Source organism: Euprymna scolopes, chromosome 4 (assembly GCF_053919585.1).
Source record: "Euprymna scolopes isolate OS-2025 chromosome 4, ASM5391958v1, whole genome shotgun sequence".
In the NCBI taxonomy this organism is placed as follows: domain Eukaryota; kingdom Metazoa; phylum Mollusca; class Cephalopoda; order Sepiida; family Sepiolidae; genus Euprymna; species Euprymna scolopes.
In genome coordinates, this window is record NC_136485.1 from 69,394,521 (window position 1) to 69,417,587 (window position 23,067).

The 23,067-nt window shown below is 32.3% G+C and overlaps 2 protein-coding genes across 3 annotated transcripts in view; one reads left to right on the forward strand and one right to left on the reverse strand.

Annotated features, from left to right (window-relative positions):
- The window catches only part of LOC145268252 (phosphoserine phosphatase-like), a 62,037-nt gene extending 55,930 nt beyond the window's left edge, over positions 1–6,107 (reverse strand). The window contains exon 1 of the mRNA XM_080123622.1: positions 6,010–6,107. The gene's annotated coding sequence lies outside the window, so the exon portion shown is untranslated. The remainder of the gene's footprint in view (positions 1–6,009) is intronic.
- Positions 1,609–23,067, forward strand: part of LOC145268243 (RAB6A-GEF complex partner protein 2-like) — a 64,101-nt gene continuing 42,642 nt past the window's right edge. The window contains exon 1 of one of the 2 annotated variants that reach the window (XM_080123572.1): positions 1,609–2,233. The gene's annotated coding sequence lies outside the window, so the exon portion shown is untranslated. Of the gene's footprint in view, positions 2,234–15,567; positions 15,693–23,067 lie in introns of those variants that run through there. The other variant, XM_080123581.1, reaches the window with a different exon arrangement.

Consider the following 23,067-nt stretch of genomic DNA (forward strand, 5'->3'; position numbering starts at 1 on the left):
TCATTCATCATAACAATGTAATTTGCAATCCTTTCTCATCCAGTCAGACGAAATAAAAAATAGGAGGCATTACTTTTGGAACCCCCTTCATAGAAATGAGACAAACTTCTATATATTAGAAGTATGTAATTAAAACCGTTGCATGAAACAAAGAGCAAAATCATTTTATAAAAACAAAAGGATTTAATTAATTGCCTATCCCGTTCAGTATAGATGAAAGAACGTGGGACAGTATCCAATTGAAGAAAGGAAAGATAGAAGTTCTTTGGGTCCCAGAAAGTCTGTCAGCAGTTATTTTCAGGCAAAGAAAGTCAATGCTTGAGTGTCTAGTAAACAGAGACAGGAGAAAGAGAGAAAGAACCTCTTTCCTCATTGCTCCCAGGGTTCTCTTTGCTGACCTACTGCGATACCCAAAGGAGCTGAAGTAGTTCTTCAGAGGACAGATGAAATCAATGCGCTCTGCAAGCAGATTGATCAGTGTGTAACCGAATTACCTAGCAGATACACTTCTCCATGTCTCTAAATAAGTCTGTATTTATGTTTGCTACACATTTGGCAGCAAACCTTTATTATTACTTTCTTCATTGGTTAAACTTCAGGCAACCTACACCCAACGGTGTAGGTTATTTAAATAAATATATATCATTCATTATTTATAGAAGGCCTTGTTTTACTTTATTCAGTGGTTCTTTTTATTTATGTTGTGGCCGTTTGTCAGGAAGATAGGTAATCATTATAAATTTTATAGAAGATAGATAAATGTTATAAATTATAAGATGGATAAATGGCAAACGTTATAAATCATAAAAAGATAGATAAACGTTAAAAACATTAAAATTTTGCAAGTTTATTTAGCAAGAATTTATTCTAATATTTCTAAGGTATTTATTTCTCTCCCATTGCAAGAAATGTGACACTAGGGTCAGAAAGTGAGATTGAAAAATCAGTGCTCCTAAGGAGAAACACTAACACTGCAAAAGATGTGTGTGCAGCCCTATCGGTATTCCCTGATAGAGGCGTCTCATGCGATTAGCAATAGACTAACCCTTTCTCAAAGTGAGAAGGCAAAGCCTGGGAGGGGGGATCATTATAAAAATAGTATAAACTCAATTGATTTGGGGGATAAGGGCTAAAAGAAGCTCCCAGCAAAATGCGTTTGACATAAATTATCTATTGTTTTTTCTTTTGTGGGGGGGGGGGTAAGAATTATCGAGTGTTTACTATTCTGTATTTTTACCAAAATTAAATTTTTGTGTTGATTACTGAATTTTCTCAGCATGCCGGCAATATTAGTAATGTCAAAATCTTCCTTTGAAATAGTCAGATTATTGCTCGCCTACCTCCCAAATGTCTTAGCTATACAAGAATAATACCTATCCCTAACTCTACCACTAACTCTAAGTCCAACTGGCAATACAAAATTTTTTTTTAAATCTCCCTGTCTGCCTTCTGTTTGTTTTTTTTTTAATTTATTTATTTTCTTAATCTATTTTGTTCTAGATCGCTTAACTTTTTAGAAACCTTTAACAGCTCAATTTCGCCTTCTGCCCCTAAACACGGACACATGGTTAGTAAGTCTGCAGCTCTCACCTCCCAACACACACAAGAGGGGAAGCATTCTGCATCGCTACAAAATTTATCGTGATCGAATTCGTCGACATTTCTAAATGACGATACCTCTAAGACGATACCTCCTCTCTGAAGGAGGAGGTGATGCCTAGGGTGTTTATCTGCTTTCCATTACAGCAAGGTAAGACATGAAGTCAGTTTTAATATGATGGGGCTCCCCGGGCTCAGATCCATCGTGAGGGAACGCTGAAGACTCTCCCGTGAACAGTTATAAAAATAGCTCAAAACGGACTATTCGGTATTCCCCGGTTGTGGTGTATCACGCGACCGGCAATAAAATAATCCCACCTTTCAAAGGAAGAAGTAATGCCTGGACGGATGGCCTCCTAGAATAGTGCAGAATCATCAACACCGTCATAAAACACATGGTTTATACTAGAAATGATACGCTGGCAGCTGGCTGGCTGGTATCAGCGGCAGCGTGGACGTATTGCTGGCCTCCCCTTTGTATTGACGGTCGGAAGTTCTACGTCACGTGACAAATGTCGATTTCCCGTCGCCGTCATCAACAAAACACGCTTCTTTAGTTGACGGCAAAAATGTCTAGCCAGGATCACTCGGGGAACAAATAAAAACTACGTAAACGTCGGAAACAAAAGCTGATGTGAGTACAACCGACTTGATCTGTTTTTATAAAATATAGATTTTTTTGTTGTTGTTATTTAATAATAAGAGAAAAAAAAAAAACGTGTTTGTTCTGCGATGATGCGTTAATTTCCAATATTGCAGCTGACCGAGTTGATAAGAATTCAACTTCAAATAAATGAATTAAATTGACATTTCACGACGATGGGAATTCTCCAATAGTATTATGGAGTTAAAAAAAAAATATTATTATTATAATATATATCCCCTAATATAGTTGTTTCTTCTTTCTTTTTAATTCCTTATTTTAAATAAAATGTTAATGTACCCGAATGGGGGGAAAAATAAAATAAAAATAGACATTTATTTATTCAAACCGTTTCAAAACTTCTAAAACTCCAAGAGGAGGCGGCCACGTAGCTAACAACTCGGGAACTGTCAAAGAAGTCACATTCTTATTTACTTAGATCATTTGGTGCTTATGCAGAAAAGGTACCGTGCTATTTTTATTTTTAATACTATTTTCAAGTTCCACTGTATCTTTTGTTTATTAAATTGTTAGATGAGAGTACAGAATAGTTAAAAAAAAAAAAAAAAAACCCTTTCCTCTCCAATGGGTTTCTAAATAATACCGTTATTATTTCAGCACGGTACCTTCTCTGCATAAGTACCAAATATGTTTTTATGATTATTATTGACTTTATTTTTAAAATAGCGGTAATATTAGTTAATGTTAACTTCCCCGTGTAGTATCTGTTCTGATTCTGCACTTCACGTTTTTGTTCTTGGAAAAATCCTTCATGACTGGGACAATTTTTTATTTTTGTTCCTATCCAGAGTGCCCCTTTTGGAGGAGCTGGATTTTCCCACATTAAAAACCGATTTTGTGTCTAACTCTGCCCTCGTGGGGAGGCAAGTAAATAAAACTTTAGTAAGGTGAATCCTGAAAGGCATTTCAAAACAACTTCTCTATATTAATAAAACTGTCAGATAAGATAGCGTGTATTTTTTTTTCTTGCCTATGCGTAACTTTGAATTATTTTGATGCTTCTACAGAATTTGAACTGAATTAAACTTAAAACTTAGGTTAAGGTTAAAAAAAAGTTTCAAATTCTGTAAAATTATCATTATTTTTAATTGTTATTGAAAATAAAATATGAAGAAAACTGAAATCATTTTTAAAATCCTATTTAACACACACACAAATAATTAAAAAAAAAAAAACTGCCTGGCAAATATACCCGGTAAACCAAGTGCAAGAGATTCAAACAATTGACGGTCATAATTTCTAAAAAAATCTCTCGGTTGGAAGATAGCGGTTGAATCTTTGGCATCCGGTCGGATGTTTAATAACTAATAAGAAAATTGAATGAATTATTTTTCTCTCCCTCCGCCAGAGCAACAACGCCGATTAAATTGATTGTCTCAACTGACAAACATTTTCATATCAGCTGGGCTGGGGATATGTTCTTGGTAATAATTCCGAAAATGTATTTGTCAGAATGAGATATGATTAGGTTTCGACTACTTCATTTTTTTCTCTTCAATCAATGAAGGAGAAATCCTTCTAGATTGGGACAAAAATTAAAATTTACTCAATCTAGAGCACCTTTTTCTCCAGATTTAAAAAAAAAAAAAAAAAAAAAAAAAAAAAAACGAACTTGTGTCTAAATCTGCCGTCGTGTGTGGGGACGCAAGTAAATAGGGACTCTGTCTCTGTCTCTGCATCTTCCCAGGCATCATACCTTTAATGATGAGTTGAGTATTGTCGACATTTACTATTACCGGAGAATGCCGACAGGTTCGTTCAACTGATATTTTTGTAACCCGTTAAAATGGACCCTTAGGGGAGTTGGCTTTCCCATCCACGGCTTTGTACCACATTTACATTGTGCGTCTGGTGGGTGAGGGTGGGGGTAAATAAAGAGATTTTAACCTTTGAGCCATTTTAATCTTGGGAACTACTTTGTTGGACAAAAATATTCGTTTGTAAGTAAACTCTAGTTTGTATTACTATGACTATAGTATAGTAACTATACACAAATTCGAAAAAGTTGTCACAAAACAAATATAGAACAAATAAATATTATCAAAGGCAAGATAAGTTACTTTTCTACCCAACTGGATATGTTTTTAGTGTTTATATTTAATGTAACATGTTTATTCAGCTCGAAAAACATAGTGTTTACCGATGTATTGGAAATTCAAAATGGCGGCCGGCCGACTCGCTCTCGGAGACGGTAAGTTTGGGAAAATGAGTTATATATAAAACACCAGTCAAAATACTGTTAAAAACCCGCCGAATATATGTCAGCCTATGTCACGGTAACATATATTGAGCGAGTTCCTAACAGTATTTTGTCTGTTTTTTTATTTATAACTCATTTTCCAAACTTACCGCCTCAAAGAGAGAGTCGGCTGCCATTTTAAATTTTCCAATACATCGGTAAACACTGTCTTTCGAGCGGAATAAACATGTTACATTAAATATAAACACTAAAAACATATCCAGTTAGGTAGAAAAGTTACTTATCTTGCCTTTGATAACATTTATTTGTTATATATTTGTTTTGTGACAACTTTTTCGAATCTGTATTACAAACCCGTAAAATTATCCTTCATGAGGAGGCAAGTAAATAGGAACACTAGTTGTACTTATTTAAACCCATAAAGGGGGCAACATGAGCGGATGATCCATACCTTTCTCAAGTTTTATCAGGCAGCATATCACGACAACGACAACGCTGGCTAATTCGTGTTAATGTTTTTGTTGACAAAAGTACGTGTAAAAAAAACAACATATATGGTTCCATAGACGGACATTTTGACCAACAGATGTAAATCATGATGAATTAATTTTTAATTTAAAATTATTTTAAAAATATATATATATATATATATATATATATATATATTGGCTGAAGAGAGCTTGATAAGGATACCTTAAACGGGCCTTATTATCGGGCTTGAAACCGACGGTACCAATGACCTGTCTCAACTAACAACTTTCTGTACACAAAATATAAAATATATATATTTTAATTCTAATTTTAAAATTTCTTTTCGCTTACGCTTCACTTACATTTGTCAAAAAAAATATTGATAAATAACACTTCTAGGGTGTTTCTGTTTCTCGCATGACTTGTTCATTTTTTTTTCTCTTCATTGAATATTTATTGAAATAAAAAAGGGAGGAGCAATACCATAAAATTTGGTTATGTTCAAGTAATTCAGTTCTGCTTGCTGCTTTGTAGACAGGAAGACGGTGACAATGAAGAAAATGGCCCCTCTGATTATCTTCCTCTCAGATAACGTGAAATCATGGTGAAATTTGAACACTTTTTACAAAATTAAAAAAAAAAAAAATCTGTTCTTGTCCAGAATTCACCTTACATCAAAAAAGAAAAATCTGTACATACCCGTGATGGAAAGAAAATATCCTATTCCAAAAATCACGCAAATTGATCAAATAGTTTATAATGAAAAGCATTTTTAGGCGAATTTCTGTACTTTCATCTAACATTTTAAACAAGATAACGTAACAATTCAATTAAAAACATTTGATTTTCTTGTATAACTAGGAAAGAAACATTATGTCTGACATAATGTTTCTTTCCTAGTTATATACATTGTCACCGTTTTCCATGCAAAGCAGCAACCAGAGCTGAATGCCAGTACCTAATCTTGAGCATGACCGAAACTTTTGAAAATTGTATTTAAAAAAAAATGTATCTTCGTGATTACACCTATGGATGTCGAAAAACAAATAGTAAGAAACCTTTATGGTGTACTTACTTGTGAGGAAAAATAAATGTTGTTTACAAAAACTTACAGAAATCTATTAAGATAATTGAGAGAGAATCAACTTTTTTTCTTTTTTTTTACGCGGAAAAAAGGAATTATCTCCCTTGAATATTATGATAATGACGACGATGTTCCACGTACAGCTAAAATTTAAATGTATTTTATATAAAAACAAAATGATTGGATGAATTTCCATGGTTTTTGGTGAACTCCGCTCTGAACAAGGGGAGATAAAATGGCTGTTCAAAACTATAACTTTTAATGATTATTTTGATTTATTACGAAAGTTTAAGTTTGTAAATAAGTTTTTCTTTGTTTTTTTTTTTGTTTTTTTAAGTCATTTATTTTCATATAATGACCACTTTTCTTCATTTTAGATTTTATTTTTCTTAGAAAGACTTTTAAAAAATCGTTAAAAAGTCGTACATTTTTAAAAAAATTCGTTCTTATTTTTTAAGTCATACATTTTCATATAAATACAACAAAAATACCTGTTATAATTTATTTCAAAATTCTAATTAATTTATAAAATTTAAACAGTTTTTTTTTTAATTTCAATAAATGTTCAGATAATTAATGCTTTAAGTGTTTTGCTTTTACCAATAAGTTACCATAACTTAACTCTCTTTTTCCGAGCAGAATTCTCCAAAAATCAAAGCAAAAATTGATCCCCAAACCTAAAATGCTCAAGTGCCAACCATTGTTATCGCCCATACATAATTTTCTATCATATTTTTTAGACCGTCGATCTTTACATTTATTGAAAGTTTTTAAAACTTAATTTACATCCAATTTTATAGAGATTAAACCATTACTTTAATGATAACATTAATTATAGTTTCATGGTGATTTGATTCCATTAATATTTTAATGACCAAATGATGCCATAATAATGAAATTTAACTAAGTTTACATGAAATGAGCTAGCTTAACATCGTATTTTTAACATTTTACTTATTTCATACAGTGTTTTTAAAAGCTGTGCAGTCACACACACACACACACACAAATAAACGAACCTTTATTCATTTCAATTTTCCCTGCGCATTTTGCAAAAAAATGTTTCGTCAGCAACAGCACAATTTCAAATACGCCCACACACTTTTCTCAAACAAAAGTAAGATGAACATATTTTTGGCATACGTAGTTGAAAGCACCATCACGTGACACAAATAACCAATGAGAAAATTAAGATTGTCTTTTTAAAGCTTTTCCATAAACCAAAATATCAGCAGTAGCAATCGTGTTCTGGAGCCGTCCAAAAGGTATAAAACAGTCGTCTACCAAGAGATTTCAGCTTTTACCCTCTCAGCTCGCTTCGACAACACAACAAGAACATGCCTCTCATGTTCATAACATCGTCACTGCCAATACCACCAACACCGCCATACATACGCCACGCGGACACTCAAAAATCACTTATGCACACGCATTCATTCCACACATCATCTGAATTAATAACAAATCACTTTCTTCTTGAATTACTTTCCTTATGGGACTCTTCAAGTAAGGCGAACTTCGCAAGATAAACACAAACTTTAAATTAATCTTATTATTTTCACACCGGACTTTAACCTTCAAAACTCATTAATTCCACAAAGGACTTTCACCTAACATTTTAACCATAGTGACTTCGAAAGAACTTTCACCAATTGAACCTTTGTGTAATCACCTTATTGTTTTTGTTAAAAAATAAATGCGGTGCATTTAAATCAGAAGGAGGTGTGAAATTTAATTTTACTTAAGCTTCTGAACCCCTACAAAGCTCCCCACACGTCTTGTAGAAAATAGATGATGAAATCATGTTGATCAAAATGTCCACAGGCCAAAACGTCTGCCTTATCTGAAGCAAGCATACTGCGAATATAGATTTTTTGTAATCTATATAATTATAAAACTCAAATGACCTTGTAACGATGTATGTAACCCACTTTCTAGTTTATGACATCGGTTGTGCATGCGTGCATGATCTGCACACTGAAATATTAACGTTATTATTTCAAAATGATTATTTAACATGGGAAGAGTGGGGGTTTAAAGTAACTTTAACGTAATACAGAAATGAACAATGTAAAAAAAAAAGCAGATAGTATTAACAATTGTTTATTTGGATAATTTAAACGCGAAAAAAAAACAAAAGAACAATTGGGACGCTAAAATATTAATGTTATTCTTTCAAAATTATTAACATGGGGAGAGTGGGGTTTAAAATAAACAAAAGAACAATTGGGACGCTGACATATTAATGTTATTATTTTGAAATTATTATTTAACATGGGAAGAGTGGGGTTTAAAATAACTTAAATATAATACAGAAATGAACGATGTAAAAAAAAAAAGCAGATATATCAAAATTTGAATTTAAGTATAAGTATTATGGTATCTGTTCAGTGCACATTTACCTATAAGTATGGCCAACCACTTATTATTCAGTAACTGTAAATTTTTTTTTTTTTTTCAAAAATAATCAAAATAAACAGAACGACTCATAGAAATCTATCTATATTCTTTTTCATTTTAATATACTTTCATAGAAATGTTTCTGTTATGTCAAAAAAAATATTTTCTTTACGTCACAAGTGTCACGCCCATACATGAATTCAATAGCTCATATAACATACTGACCCAACGGGTCACGGGTAGTCTAGTGTATAATAAAAATTTCTATATTTTGCTACTTTTATTGATTTATTGTTTTGGTATTGTATTCAAAATCGTAAAAACACTGCTTAATGACAAAAAGAAAGCTGACTCTTTAAAAAGTATATGTGTTAAGCTTTCTATTAAATTTTATTTGTGGGGTGGGAGAGGGTACTATACAGAATGCTACTACAAAATCTCAAATTAATTCATACTTTTTATGAATTTTATTTAATTTCAGGGCAATTTATAAAGATTGTGGTTATGGAAGAGCATTAGGAAAAATGAAGCATTAAAAGTAGTGTAGCGGCCACAAAAGTTCAAACATGGGACAAGCTTTACAATGGAAAAAAATACATAAAGATATTTTCATATTCAAACTAAAACTACTGGCTTTGAATTAGCTTTTGCTTAGCGCTCTCTAACAGTGGCTAGCTGGTAGTCAATAAAAGAAAGCCTTCTTGTTAAAGGTTGTTTGTAGACAAAATGTTTACAGTAAAGTTATTGCAAGGACAATTTAGTTATTCTTGTTAATGCAATAATGATGATAACCACAACAGAAATACAATGGCGACCTCAACAAAAGAATATGAATGCAATGAAGAAGCAGTTGGTGTGGTTGGTTTTATTGGGAAAAGGCGAGACTTTCTAAAACTGCAAGAATTACTGAAACTTCAAAAGGATAAAAGATCAAACACGGACAGATAGGGGGGGGCATGCTTTTGCTCAAAACAAAACAAATCCTCCTCCTCCTCCTCCTCCTCCACTGTCTGTGTAGATGAAAAAAAAAAAAAAATTTTCCAAAGAAATCTGGTAACGAATTAGGACAACAACCACACAAAATTAAACTAGAGTTTCTGAAATGAAAAACAGAGAAACACTACAAATTACATCGTTGCAGTTTTTTTAATTTATTTATTTAGATTGTTGATACAGTTAGGCTAATAAGGAAACTTTTTAAATGTCCTTTTTAAACAAAAACGATATTACTTAGATAATTGTCAGCTCAAAAATAGCAATATTTCCAAAACTTATAAAATTTGGTAAAGTAGAACATCTGCTATTAGTTAAAAAAACAAAAAAAAAAAACTAGCAGGTCACCTGGTGTTGCCCAGTCGTAAGATATGCTTAATTATGATGGCATAATTCATGCAGATTGCGTATTTATTATTATAGACAATTCTCTATCTATTATTATATTAAACCATATATTAGCAATACCAGACACCATAATGTTCAGCGCTGGACAAGGCACACACTGCTATTTAATTTGACACTCACAGTAATAAGTACATTTCTCCTACCTCCATCAAAAGAAAACTTATATAACTGGATTTATAATAAAATTTACTTTAAAATGGTATTTTAATATTTTTGTTGTGATTTGTATTCTCAAAGAAATCACTATTTAATGACAAAACCTGTCAGCATAGCACGCCTGCTGGCGGTTGGTTACTTTTTGCAAATAAGTGGTCAGGGTATGTTCACATAAATGCTCAAAGTGGAAGTTATACCCCTAGACAACGTTTCTAGTTTTAGCTAATCAGGGAAAAGAATTGTCTTTGCTATGGAATTTGAACACATGTACGTCTTTCCAGTCAAAAGTTAGAATATCTCAAAGTTGATGGTTTGTAGTACAAAGATAAGTAAAGATAGAAACTGTGTTCAAATGCTATTTAATAGCGAATATATTAATTTCTTTTGTTCTAAAATTTGAAAAGAATTGGATAAAAACTTTTTTATTCACAAATCGATAGAAGTAGTGACAACTGCATATAAACATGAGAAATTTTGTGCGTTGTGGCACACACAAAAAACTCTAAACAAGACTTCATCAACTAACTTATGAACATAAAGTATTCATTTTATTTTTGTTATTTAGAAAACAAGTTTTTAATTATGGACAGGAAAAGAATATTTAAAAATAAATAATTTTAAAAAGAATAATCGACACTGAACATTGTTTTTTTTTTTTTCTTCTTGTTTTTGAGTCGCTAATAAAAACTTCTCAAATTAACGCTTTGTAGTACAAACCTAAGTAAAGGTAGAAACTGTTCAAACACGCTATTTAATAGCGAATATATTAATTTCTTTTGTCCTAAAATTTGAAAGGAATGGGATAAACACTTTATGCATGAGTCGATAGTGGTGACAAACGCATGAAAACATGAGATTTTTTGTGTGCCAAGACGCACACAAAAAATCTGTAAACAAAACGTTCATCAATTAACTTACGAACATAAATTATTCATTTTATTTTTGTTATTATTTAGAAAACATAAGTGTTTAATTATGGAAAGGAAAAGAATATTTTTTTTTGAAAAAGAATGACTGACAATGACCATGCTTTTAAATAAGTTAAAGCACACAAACCAATTATCCAGTTAAGTAAAAGAATATTGAGTTTGTTTTACAATCCACAGAGGTATGAAAAAGTGGCAAAAAAACAAATATATAACAAATAAATATTACCAAAGGCAAGTTACTCTTCTACCTATGTCGATTAATTTTTGGTGTTGTAAATGTTTATTCTGTTAAAAAAACAAAACAAGTAGTGTTGAGCACTGTGGGAACAAAAAATGGCCATGATGTCTCTTGAAGTCTCGACAATGACTTAAAAATAAAAAAACTATACAAAATAGTGGTAGAAACAATAATTGTCACAGTAACTCGAAGCCGTTAAAAATGAAATTTAATTCTCCTAATAAGTTTGAACTTGAAAACCTTATAATTGTAATCTGTACAAAATTTCCTTTTATTTGATATGCTACAAGCCATATTTTATCAATAATTTTTTTGAATTGTGTCGTAGTGGCCATCTTGGATTTCCTGGTTGCCATCTTGCATTTTTCGTGGTGTAATGATGACAAATTATAAAGTCCATCAGAATAATATTTCACATGATAGTCTTACCTCCCATTTTTTAAACTGTTTTTTTTTTTTTATGATGTTTTTATTTGAAGCCATTAAAATGAAACTTAATTATGCTAATGTATTTGAAAACATAATTCTGGTCTGTACAAAATTTCCTTTAATTTGATATGTTACAAGCCATACTTTGTTAATAATTTCTTGGAATCATGTCATGGAGGCAATAATTTCTTGGAATCATGTCATGGTATTATATGTTCAAAATTTCATAATATCTCAAAAATATCTTAAGATACAGGTTTTTTTTTTTAAAGATGGGTTAGTCTGTAAATTGTGCAAATTTCCTACTATTTTCAGTCACAAGCTTATATGCATTTGAATAGGATTGACTTAAAGCAAAATGTCCAATGAAGTACACATTTTATTTATTTATTTATTTATTTTTTTGATACTTTGAATGGTCATAACTCCAGTTCTGATGGGCCGATTAAAAAAAAAAAAAAAACTAAAGATATTATTTCTTTGTTTCTTATGCTTTTTTCAATATGCTTGATTTGAGTTTATTCGATCTAAAGAAAAAAAATGGTGCAGTATTGCTACTTATATATAGTAATGAGATCAAAACTAAAAAAAGCATATCTATGACTTGGGTGCCATCAGCTAGAATCAAAGCCAAGACTCAACCCTCCAACCTTATTCCTTAGCCTCTGAGCCATATGCACATATGAAATTACTTGATCGTCAAAGACAAGACGCAAGAAAGCAAGGAAGGTCCACAGAGTTTTATAATTATATAGATATCAATAATGGTAAGAATCGATGGCTGACATTAACATCGCACGAGTTGCAAAAACAAGGGAGATAATTCAATTTTTGTTTTTGGTGCTATGTCAACTGAGTATGAAGACAACAGCAAAATGTAATTTTCTGTAAAAATTACTTTTATGTATAAAAATTATTTACTTTATCAAATTTTGTAATTTTAGGAAATATTGCTATTTTCAAGATGACGATTGTGTAAATAATGATTTTTGCTTAAAAGGACATATTTGAAATAATTCTGTTTTAGCACTGTTGATATTTACATTATGGCTTTTTCCAAAATGTTTTTAAATTTTTTTTTTTGACTGTTGAAAGGTGAACTATTTTTGAATTTCATTGACCCGGACATGAAAACAAACTAAATAAAAACAATTTCAAATTTAATATCTACAAATTACAAAAAAAAAAAATAAAATGTCAGAATTTTCACACAAAAATTAAAGTTCACATAAATAATTTTTTTTTTTTTTTTTATAGAAACAATAAAATGGAAAAAAAGTATAATAATTACAACATGAGATACAATTTCAGGTTTTAAGGTTTAATTTTGTATTGTTGCTTTTAAGCTGTTGTCACTCATTATTGATTATTACCAAACCAGTATGGATAACCATGGGGACCTATCAGCACACACACACAATGACAAAATAACTGAAAGTTTATTTTCTTTGAATGTGTTCATTGTACTTAGTCAATTTGTTTCATTTCTAAAATGGCGTTAAGTAATTTGTTGGAAAAAAAACGCATAACTAACCAATCAAGCGATCACAATTTCATTTCTTTCATTTTGTATTGTCATTATATTATGAATTCTTTGTAAATCTAGGATATAAAAAAATGTATTATTTTATTTGTAGATCAACACCCTCTATTAAATTCTCTCCAAAAAGCAAGACATTTGAGTTTTATAAAAATCATTTATTTAAAACAAAATTATGTGAAACAAATATTTTTATGTTTTAATTGATTTTAAATAAATTATGTTTACATAACTCTGACTTTTTTAGATATCGACTTCCAAACTAACCTATCTCTGGTCAGGTCTTTGTTTATCCCTCTTTCTCTTAAATCCATCCTTATCACTTCCTCCCATATTTTCCTTAGCTTCCCCTTTCAACTTACACTACTACCTCAACTATTCTACATCTACTAATCCAAGAACTCTCACCCATTCCTTCAAAGGTTCCTGTTTTGCACATATCTCCATATATTGTCCAGATTTAATCTACTTTTGAGGTTGTCATATCTAATTCTATCTTTAATACTTGCATTACACATCTATCATTTCTCTCGATGCAAAACCTGTCCTTAACATTCACTGGCCGTGTTTCACTTTCGTATATCATCACACTGTGTACCCATGCTTAATAAAGTCTTCCTTTAGTCATGAGTAATAACGCTTTGCTAATTGGTAATAGAAGTTTCCTCACTTTACCTCTGTTCATGAAACTTATAAAAAGGAATTCAACTTCCTTAATAAGAATGTAATTATGTAATAGTGCTATTTTACTTAGTTGCATAAGCTGCCTCAATTAGATTTCCCAACGAAAGGCCTATAAATCATTTTTGACAAAAAAATGTGCAATTAGCTAGTTGTTGCCCATAAAGATCCAAAAGTCCCCTGGCTCAATCATTCATTTCACATGTTTCTGTTGTTGCTGTTGGTTTTTTTTTATATCATTCTAGTTAGATTTCTTTTTTGAAAGATACTGAATACTTATAGGAGGAACCACGTAAAGGTTGCCAACATCCCGAGTGAAAGTGTTTCTGTGAAAAGAAATGGATTCAAACTTGGTACACCCAGGTTTTCAGTTCATGTTGTTAACTACTGAGCCACAGTTACCCCCCTTTTTTAAATGGTGAGAATGACAATTTTAAATAATAATGCAGACATACCACTACCACCACCTTATTCAGATTACCTCCACTTTTATTTTCTAGGGGGACATGGACCTTGTATCTTTATATAGATTATCTATTATAAATATATTGTCCCTGTTTTTGTTTGTTTGTTTTCTTTTTTAATTATTTTGTTGTAGCTGAGGATGGGGCATCCTACTGGATGCTAGACATTCGCCTACTATCTCATACATTCCAACCAAGAAACCTTTTTAAGATTCTAATCGTCCCTTTAAGTGCAATTGTTTTAATCTCTCTTGTTCACTGGGTATATTTGCCAGGTAGTTTTTTTTTTTGTTGTTTTTTTTTTTAGATTCTTTTCAGGAGTCCAGTTGCTCCTATAATTACTGGAATGATATAGATCTTCCTAAGATTCCAGTTTCTTTTCATGTCATACGTAAGACTTTGGTATGTTGTTATCTTTTCCCTCTCTGCTCTGTTTAACCCAGCATCATGATGGCAAGGGTACTAAAATGCTGCTAAGGTCACTTCTTTCTCCTTCTTGTCTTATATCCCTCTTTCATTTCATAATAACTTATGTTTTCAAGGTACGTAGCTGTAGGAATTGCACAGTCATAGTGGATGGTGTATGACTTATTTCCAACTGTTCTTTCTGGTAAACATGTTCCCATGACTTGCTACTGTATTCAATATTCAACTTCTTACAGATCGTCCAGTGTTGATGTTTACACACTCCATTGTGTCACATTATCTAGTAGCTATCTCCCAGCATAATCTTACAGCTGAATATTAGGTGAATCACACTCTACTTCTATGTGGCAGAATCATAGTTAAGTGATCCTTTTTTTTTTTTTTTTTTTTTTTTTTTGTCAGTCTAGAGAATCTTCCTTATCTGTAAAGTCATTGGTAAATTTCCCTTTTTTTTTTTTTTTTTTTTTTTTTTTTTTGCAATGAGGGGTTTTGGTGTATTTTTGCCGACTCTTTTGGGCTATATCCATAGCAAGCTTGTTTTCTGATACTGTGTGTGTATGTGTGTCCAGCAAAAAAAGTATAAAATTACACAATATATCCAGAAACTTGATATGTTATTTTTCGTTCTTTCCTCAGATAAAAGACAGGTACATTTTTTTTTTTTTTCAATTTAAATTTTATTTTTAATTATTCATTCAGGAGGTAAACTGGAACAGAATTAGTCAGGTTAGCTGACATTTAGAATGACTTTTTAATGTTAAAATGTAGTAATTTGGAAAACATTGCTGGGTCATTCTGAGGAATGACTCGAAAATGTCAATGTTCATTATGTATTTGTTTTTCTTTTTACTCCATTTGTAATTGTACAATTACAAAAAAGAATTTGAGAAACATTAAATAACACCAGCTTTAGACTATTGTCAACGTAATTTCTCTTCAGATTATTGTGAGAGGAGTAAACAAGAACCTTGGTGTTTCCCAGGAGAAATAATAATACGGTATTATATTTGGTAAGTGGTATGTTGAGTTAAAGTGCTCAATACCCTAACTAGAAAATGTTTTAAAATGCTGTACCACTCAGAAGCAAGAACTTCGATGTGTTTGATTATAGCTGTGTATTCTAGACAAGAAACTCTTACCTAGGAGTAGTAATAATGCAGTATTACATTTGGTAAGTGATTTATGTTAATCCCAAAGTGTTCAATACCTCTATTATTATTTATATATAAAAAGTACTTTGTGTGTGTTACATCTCACATTTTGTAACGTGTACGTATAACATTTTTGCAGCACACCACTAATCATTCTTCAACATTCTGCTGTGCCACGGCATGGTGGTTGGGAACCACTGAATTAAATGGTAGACTAGACCGTCAAGCCTTCGTTGTACAACTCTTTTAAGTGAAGGAAAATTATGTAATAACACCAGTCTTTCTTTGCTTATTTCTGCATTGTTTTCAGTTGTCCTGGATTTTTATCACTGGACTCCAGCAATACTGGTTCAGGATAAACTTCTTTTATCTCAGAGATCATTTACATATCTTATGAGCTTCCCTTTGTAAAGTGATCTTAGATTAAATGTTATCTCGATTTAGATATTCACTTAAAAGGAATAAAGTAAATTTCTTTATTTATTTACTTACTTCTTTTGTTTGCCATCTAGTTCTGACAAGAAACCGGTCAGCTTCTGTGTTGTATCGTCTTGTTTGTTTTTTTGCTTGCTTGTTGTTTTTTTGTTGTTTTTTTTCCCCCTCGCTTCAAGTTTTTACCATGATTAAAAGAATTATTTGTGGTCTATTCATGTGATAAAAATCTGTACTTCCAATAAAACTTTCAATTATACGATCTCTATTTATATAAAGTTACGTATGTGTATGTTCATATATTTGCATATATTAGTTTCACTCTGAAATAATCATTATGAAATTCCTGTAGCACCATGAAGAAAACTACGGAAGACGCTAGCTGACTATAACCACTTTTAACTTATGGACATTACTTTTGGAAAATCCCAAATGGATCATCACAGTATGGAACCTTGTATCCAAGAAGACATTACTATTTCAAAGATGTTAGTTCATTTCTTGAATGGTTGCATTTCATAGTTTCTCATTGCAAGCCTGTCATCTGCATGCATTGCAACTTACTGAACATGCCACATGTTTATACAGATGAAAATTCACAAATTTTATAGACTTGAATTAAACATGACATCATGCCAAAGCTATATAATTATTTTGGTAAAGTATTGTTTTAAGCTCTATTTATAGGGAAGTCAAAATAGATCATTTGGTAATGTTTCTGTTTCTGATCATAGTATCTGCTTTATTTGTAGGGAAATTATTTGATATTAATGCAGTATTTTCCATTTCTATTAGTAAATATCTCTGATATATTGAAACAAGATGAAATCCGCAATGTATCTATTATTGGTCCCCCAATAAAGAAGGGATTGGACCTAGTAATTCACCCCCCCCCCTTCGTTTGTTTGCACTTTTCTCAATAGCCATGCCTTAGATTTTTTTTGGAAATTTTGCACAAATATTAGTCATGGTGAAAGTAAATTTTTTGGCAGAACGGATTTTCCGGGATAACTCTGGTTGCTCCTTCAGGTGGCATTATAGGAGTAAAATTGCCCCAAAATCGTTCGTCTGTTTATTTGTTTGCACTTTTCTCAATAACCACACTTCAGGTTTTTTTAAAATTTTGCACAAACATTAGTCATAGCGAAATAATACCTCTTAGGGTATGTGGTGTTACCAGATAAGGCTGTCTGGAGATACTGGCTTCCTGACCAAAGGTCCTGGATATGACCTTAAACTATATCCAGTGGTGAGGCCCCAGCTTGCGGGCTTTGGGGAGTTTGGAGCCACTCTTTAATTGCCATTGCTCCCAGGTCCACTCTGACCCGGAGTGGTAGTACCTGTTAGGATCCCAACTATGGGTTAAATAGAAACCGACTTGAAAACAACAAATATATTCTATTAAAAAAATTTTCTTCAAAATCTTTGGATTCGGCATTAAATAACTTGAAAAGGGTTGATATGCCGTAAAACAACCAACCAATCCTGACCAAAAGTTACAAATGATTCTATATTATCTTTGTTCTAATAATTATTCTTTAGCAGTGAAAAGGCTTATTCTGCTAATCTAATTGGCATAACATGGTATGCACAGGCACATAGGTGAATTAGACAAGTCACTCTTTCTCTAAACGAGGCATTAAGAAATATTAGTGGTTCAATCAACATAAGGAGCAAGAAAATAGCCTTAATCTCTCTAATGATGAATAGAAATGTATTCTTTTCAAAATCGTTTCCTCTTAAACTTTTGAACTTCATAGTAACTTGTTTAACCAGTGCAAAATAAGTACAAACAGAAAGGAAAGCTAAGAGAGTGTGAGTAATTGAGTGATATTTTCTCACCAGATCATAAAAGCGACTGTTGCTATGTCTTTCTGAACTTTAATGAAAAAGAAAAAGGGGTAAATGGCATGGAAAAATAAAGTAATTCTGTGTTTGCATGTGTGTGTGCGCGCGTGTGTGTGTGTGTGCGTGTGTGTGTGTGTGTGTGCGCGTGTGTGTGTGTGCGCGCGCGCGTGTGTGTGTGTGTGTGTGTGTGTGTGTGTGTGTGCGCGCAGCACAATCACGTTAACACACTGGTTCTCATCAGATCACCAAAGTTAAGCAACATTGAACCTGGCCAGTACAAGATTGTTGACCATTTGGGAAGGCTAAGTGCTGTATGTATTGCACAGAGTCGTAGAAATTTCCAGGTTAGTATCGGGGGTGCATTAATTCACTGGGAGAGATGTACCCCCCCCCCCGGTCTTCATTAAGACATGGATCTAGGAGAAGGAAACTCAGATGTAAAAACCTGCGATCTACTATATACTTCGTCTTGTGGCAGTCATCTGCATTGACAAAGGTTAGCAGTAATACTAAACAGTGTGGTTGGTTCTACACAAAACCTTCACCACTATAAACAAATCATTTGTGTGGATTTCCGGGCAACTTGGTTGTTGTGGCGAAATTTTATATGTCGAAATCGACGGGAGATCCATCATATATATAATAGAAAAGTGTCATCAAGTAAAAGCATCTTGAAACGAAAAATATAAACAGATAAACTGCTTTAGAACATGCTGTTAGATGTAAAAAAAAAAAAAAAAAGATTTTTCATTTCAGATTTAAAAATCCCTTGTCAAAGAAATGGTCCTTAATTTTTATTGATCTTTTATTTTTTTCTCTGAAGCGAAAGTAAAAAGTCCATCCTCCTGTTGTGTTATCAAGGCGCGTGGTATTGTATGTAGAACTCTTTAGTTTTCTTTTTTATTTATTAAGACAGAAAGGCACACACTCGCCAAATATGAAATAGAAAGCGTAAGTAAGTAAAAGCATCTTGAAATGAAAAATATAGAATAAACAGATGAACTGATTTTTCTAATTATATATATATATATATATTTATTACAATAGAAAAATGCGAGCATGAAAAGTAATATGGTTAAGCTGAAACATGGAAAAGTAAAGGACTAGTTGTTAAAACTTGAAAAGAAAAGGACAAGATATTCTAGTAAAAAATATAAATTTAAAACTTGCAATATTGCAGCATTAAGAATTTTTTTTTTAGATTCAATTTATAACATTATATAATTAATTCTTAATGCTGCAATATTTTAAGTTATAAATTTATATTTTTTACTAGAATATCTTGTCCTTTTTCTTTTCCAGTTTTAACAACTAGTCCTTTACTTTTCCATGTTTTAGCTTAGTCATATTTTCATACTCGCATTTTTCTAATGTAATCCATGATTTTTTCAGGCTTCCAGTAAATTCACTTGTTCTTTGTTTAATTTCAGTCTTATTTTTTGCCCCCATCATTATACACATGTAATAACAATGTACGGCACTCGTCTGCTTTCAATAAAATCCCCCCCCCAATCATCTCTCTTTCATTCTCTGTTTCACTTGTTACTTCTCTTTTCGCAAGAGCGATGAATTGGTAGCAACACTAGTCGCTGAAGCAATGTGGTTGCTATGGAAAGCAGTCATAAAAAACGTTGCTCACCTCCTTACATTTTTTACGATTTTGAACACCAATAAATTCATCATAGCTTTCGTTTTACTGAACGAAAATTGAATTTTTTTTTCACAATATAGCTGAGGTGATCTATAAACTGTAATAATTGTTTGAAATTTGGTCGAAAAATGAGTGAGCGGTGAAGCTTTAAAGCAGTTCTAAATGACTAAAACTGCCACTTAACCATATATTCAAATGCTACTGTGTTTGAATGATATATATACCCTCCATACAGCAATTAATGATGCTGTAGTCTTCTTTACAGAGAAATAATTTTCATTTCGCATTTTGGTAATTTGGAGAAAAATGATTGTGCTGGTGTTGTTTGATATACTCCAATGTTGAGGAAATTTGATGTGTATGAACATAATCAAATTTTATTAGAAAAATAACAACAAAAAGTTATTTTGTCTTTTCTATGTTCAAAGTTGAGGAATTTTATTTTGTGTTAGTATGAAAATGAAATCATCAAAAACTGGTTATGTAAGGAAATGAATAAACAAAAAATGTGGAATGTTGATTGGTCTAATAAAAATTTTTATAATGGTGACTAATTGGAAATGGTTGCTTTGTACTTTATGACTTTATTAACTAGTGGTTGACACCTGGCCTTGCCCGATGGTGAAATACACTTATATATATATATATATATATATATATATATTTTAATTCATACAAATTTCATATTTACTATTACAGAGCCAGTTATCTATTGAATGTTATATATATATATATATATATATATATATATATATATAGTACTGATTGCTAAGTAAAAAAATGACTTTAGATAGAACCAAAACATTTAACACTCCAGTCACATTCGCTATTGCTTGAGCTAACCCGACAGATAGATAAAAAAGTTATAAAATTAAACCACTTTTAGCTATGATCAGTTTTATGCATGCGCAAGCTAACAGAAATGTCGGCAATGAACATTTTGTATTTCAACTTGCTGACTTCTGTACGCATTATTCATCCATCCAAGCAAATATTTTACTCGTTATAAACCATCTTCGATGTATGATTACTTTTTCCTGTTAATTTCAGTGTTATATGACCAATGGTATAAGACAGTTTATCAGTTAAATATCTACTGATACACATGCATCTACTGTTTTAAGATAGAAAAAAATGATATAATGAAGAATAAATAAAAATATAATTTTTTTTTTAAATTTCTTTTTTTATAATTTAGAAATAGGTCAGGGGCGCTTTTTTCTTTTTTATAGAAAACTAGCCTGGGTGGCCGGTGTTGCCCGAGTGTTTGGAGGTGTGTGTTGAGCAAAAAAAAAAAAAAAAAAAAAAAAAGTTTGTAGTAGGCAGGGGCAGGCTCGAACCCATACCGCGAAGGAGAAAAAGAATGTGAAAAAAAAAAGTAACGTCTTTGCCGTTGTGTCCATCACCAAACTGGAAGTGGTGAACGTTTAAATTAAGGCTAGTCAATCAAAAAGAGGGGATGACTTTTGAAAATATTGGTGAAAAAAGTTACCTCCTTTTTAAACGTTTAATTTTTTCAGTTCTCTATCTCTTTAGCGTTGGGGTAACGTGTCAGACTGTTTTTTCCACATTAACCTCAAGGCTTTGGGTTTGAGCCTACCGCCCTACCAAAACTTTTTTTTCTTTTACACCTCCAGACACCCGGGCAACGTTTTTTTATTTATTTTTTTTTTATTTATTTTTTTTTATTCATTTTAAACAGGGTCTATTACTTAACCCCAACGCACACCTCCAAACACACGAGCTACGCTGGGCACCCTCGCTAGTCTATGATATAAATGGCAAAAATCTGTTTACATGTATGAATGTATGTTTGCATGTCTGCCTAAATCTTTCGACAGAGGCGATGGACTTTCACGAGATTGGTATCATTTTGAAGCTCGACCCTTCGGACGACAAATATCAAAAAATTGGCCAAATGCATTAATACCTTCACCCTCAACTGGGCAGTTTTCTACAGGGAGGGAAGATTTGTCTGCTGACATTTTTTGCAAGTCATTGTGTTCACGATGTCGCTTAAAAGGCGTTATTTTGACCGGCCGTGACATCACAACTACTGTAGGCACATTGGTAAAACAGTTTTTTTTCCTCTGGCGCCTTACGGATTCGGGCCTGCTTACTACTCCTTTTTTGCTCAACCAACACCTTTACTCACACCTCCACTTTCTTTTCTGCCTTCGTGTCACGGGTTCGAGCCTGCTTGCCGACTACAACTTTTTTTGCTCAACACGCACGTCGAAACACCCAGGAAACGCTGGGCACCCAAGCTAGTTAATAAGTTTTGAAAACAATTCAAAGCATTTTAAATAATAGGTGGGGCTACAAGTTGAGACAATTTAATAACAAATGTTTTCAATAAGGGTGGGACTAAATTGTTAGGAAAATTTGGTTATGAACAACTCGCTCAACCCCCTCCCCCCAGTGAATTAACTGCATTAAAAACCTGTTGTAATGTTCTATCTTTGTTATATAATTTCTCTGCTTCATACTACTAGAATAAAAAGAATGGAATGTTTTTCTTATGAAAAGAACGAGAACTAATGAGATTTAATAACTTCCTTTCTCAACTTAACGATTGCTAAAATTACTCTGTTCACCTTGTATCTTTTTTTTTTTGTTTAGTAACTATTTTCTATTCTTAATACTTACTGTTTACTGTTTTATTTATCTTAATTTTATTTTTCTAGCCCTGCTAGTCTGATTACAACACATTGTTATCTATCATTGCTTATAATTCTTATCATAATTATTTGTCTTTTCTCTTTTAAAATATGTGATTTTAAAACTTTTTACCAATTTTGTAAGTTTAATCTAATATGTAAAAGACAAAAAGGTGTGTGTGTTTGTATGTCTGCCAAAAACTTTCGACACACGTGACGGGTCCTGACGAGATCGGTATCGTTTTGAAGCTCGACGTCTTAGACGACAAAAACATTAATTCCTTCACCCTCAATCCGGCCGTTTTTTACAAGGAGTGGTTGCCTTTTTCGTCAACATTTTCGCATGTCATTGACTCCTTTCGATTGACTACCCTAAATTCCAACACTCGTGACTTCCAGTTGTGCGAGGGACGCATCAGCTAAGGTTTTTTTTTTTTTTTCACTTTTTTCCTCTTTCGTACTACTGACTTTTTAAACACCTCTCTTCTCTCCCCCCCTCTCGGGGTGCCTTACTACACCACTTTGACATTCAGGCAATGCCGGGTACCCCATTAACACCCTCTCTCCACCCTTGGGGTTCCTTACTACACCACCTCTCCACATCTCTGGGCAACGCCAGGTATTCCCGCTAGACTACTATATA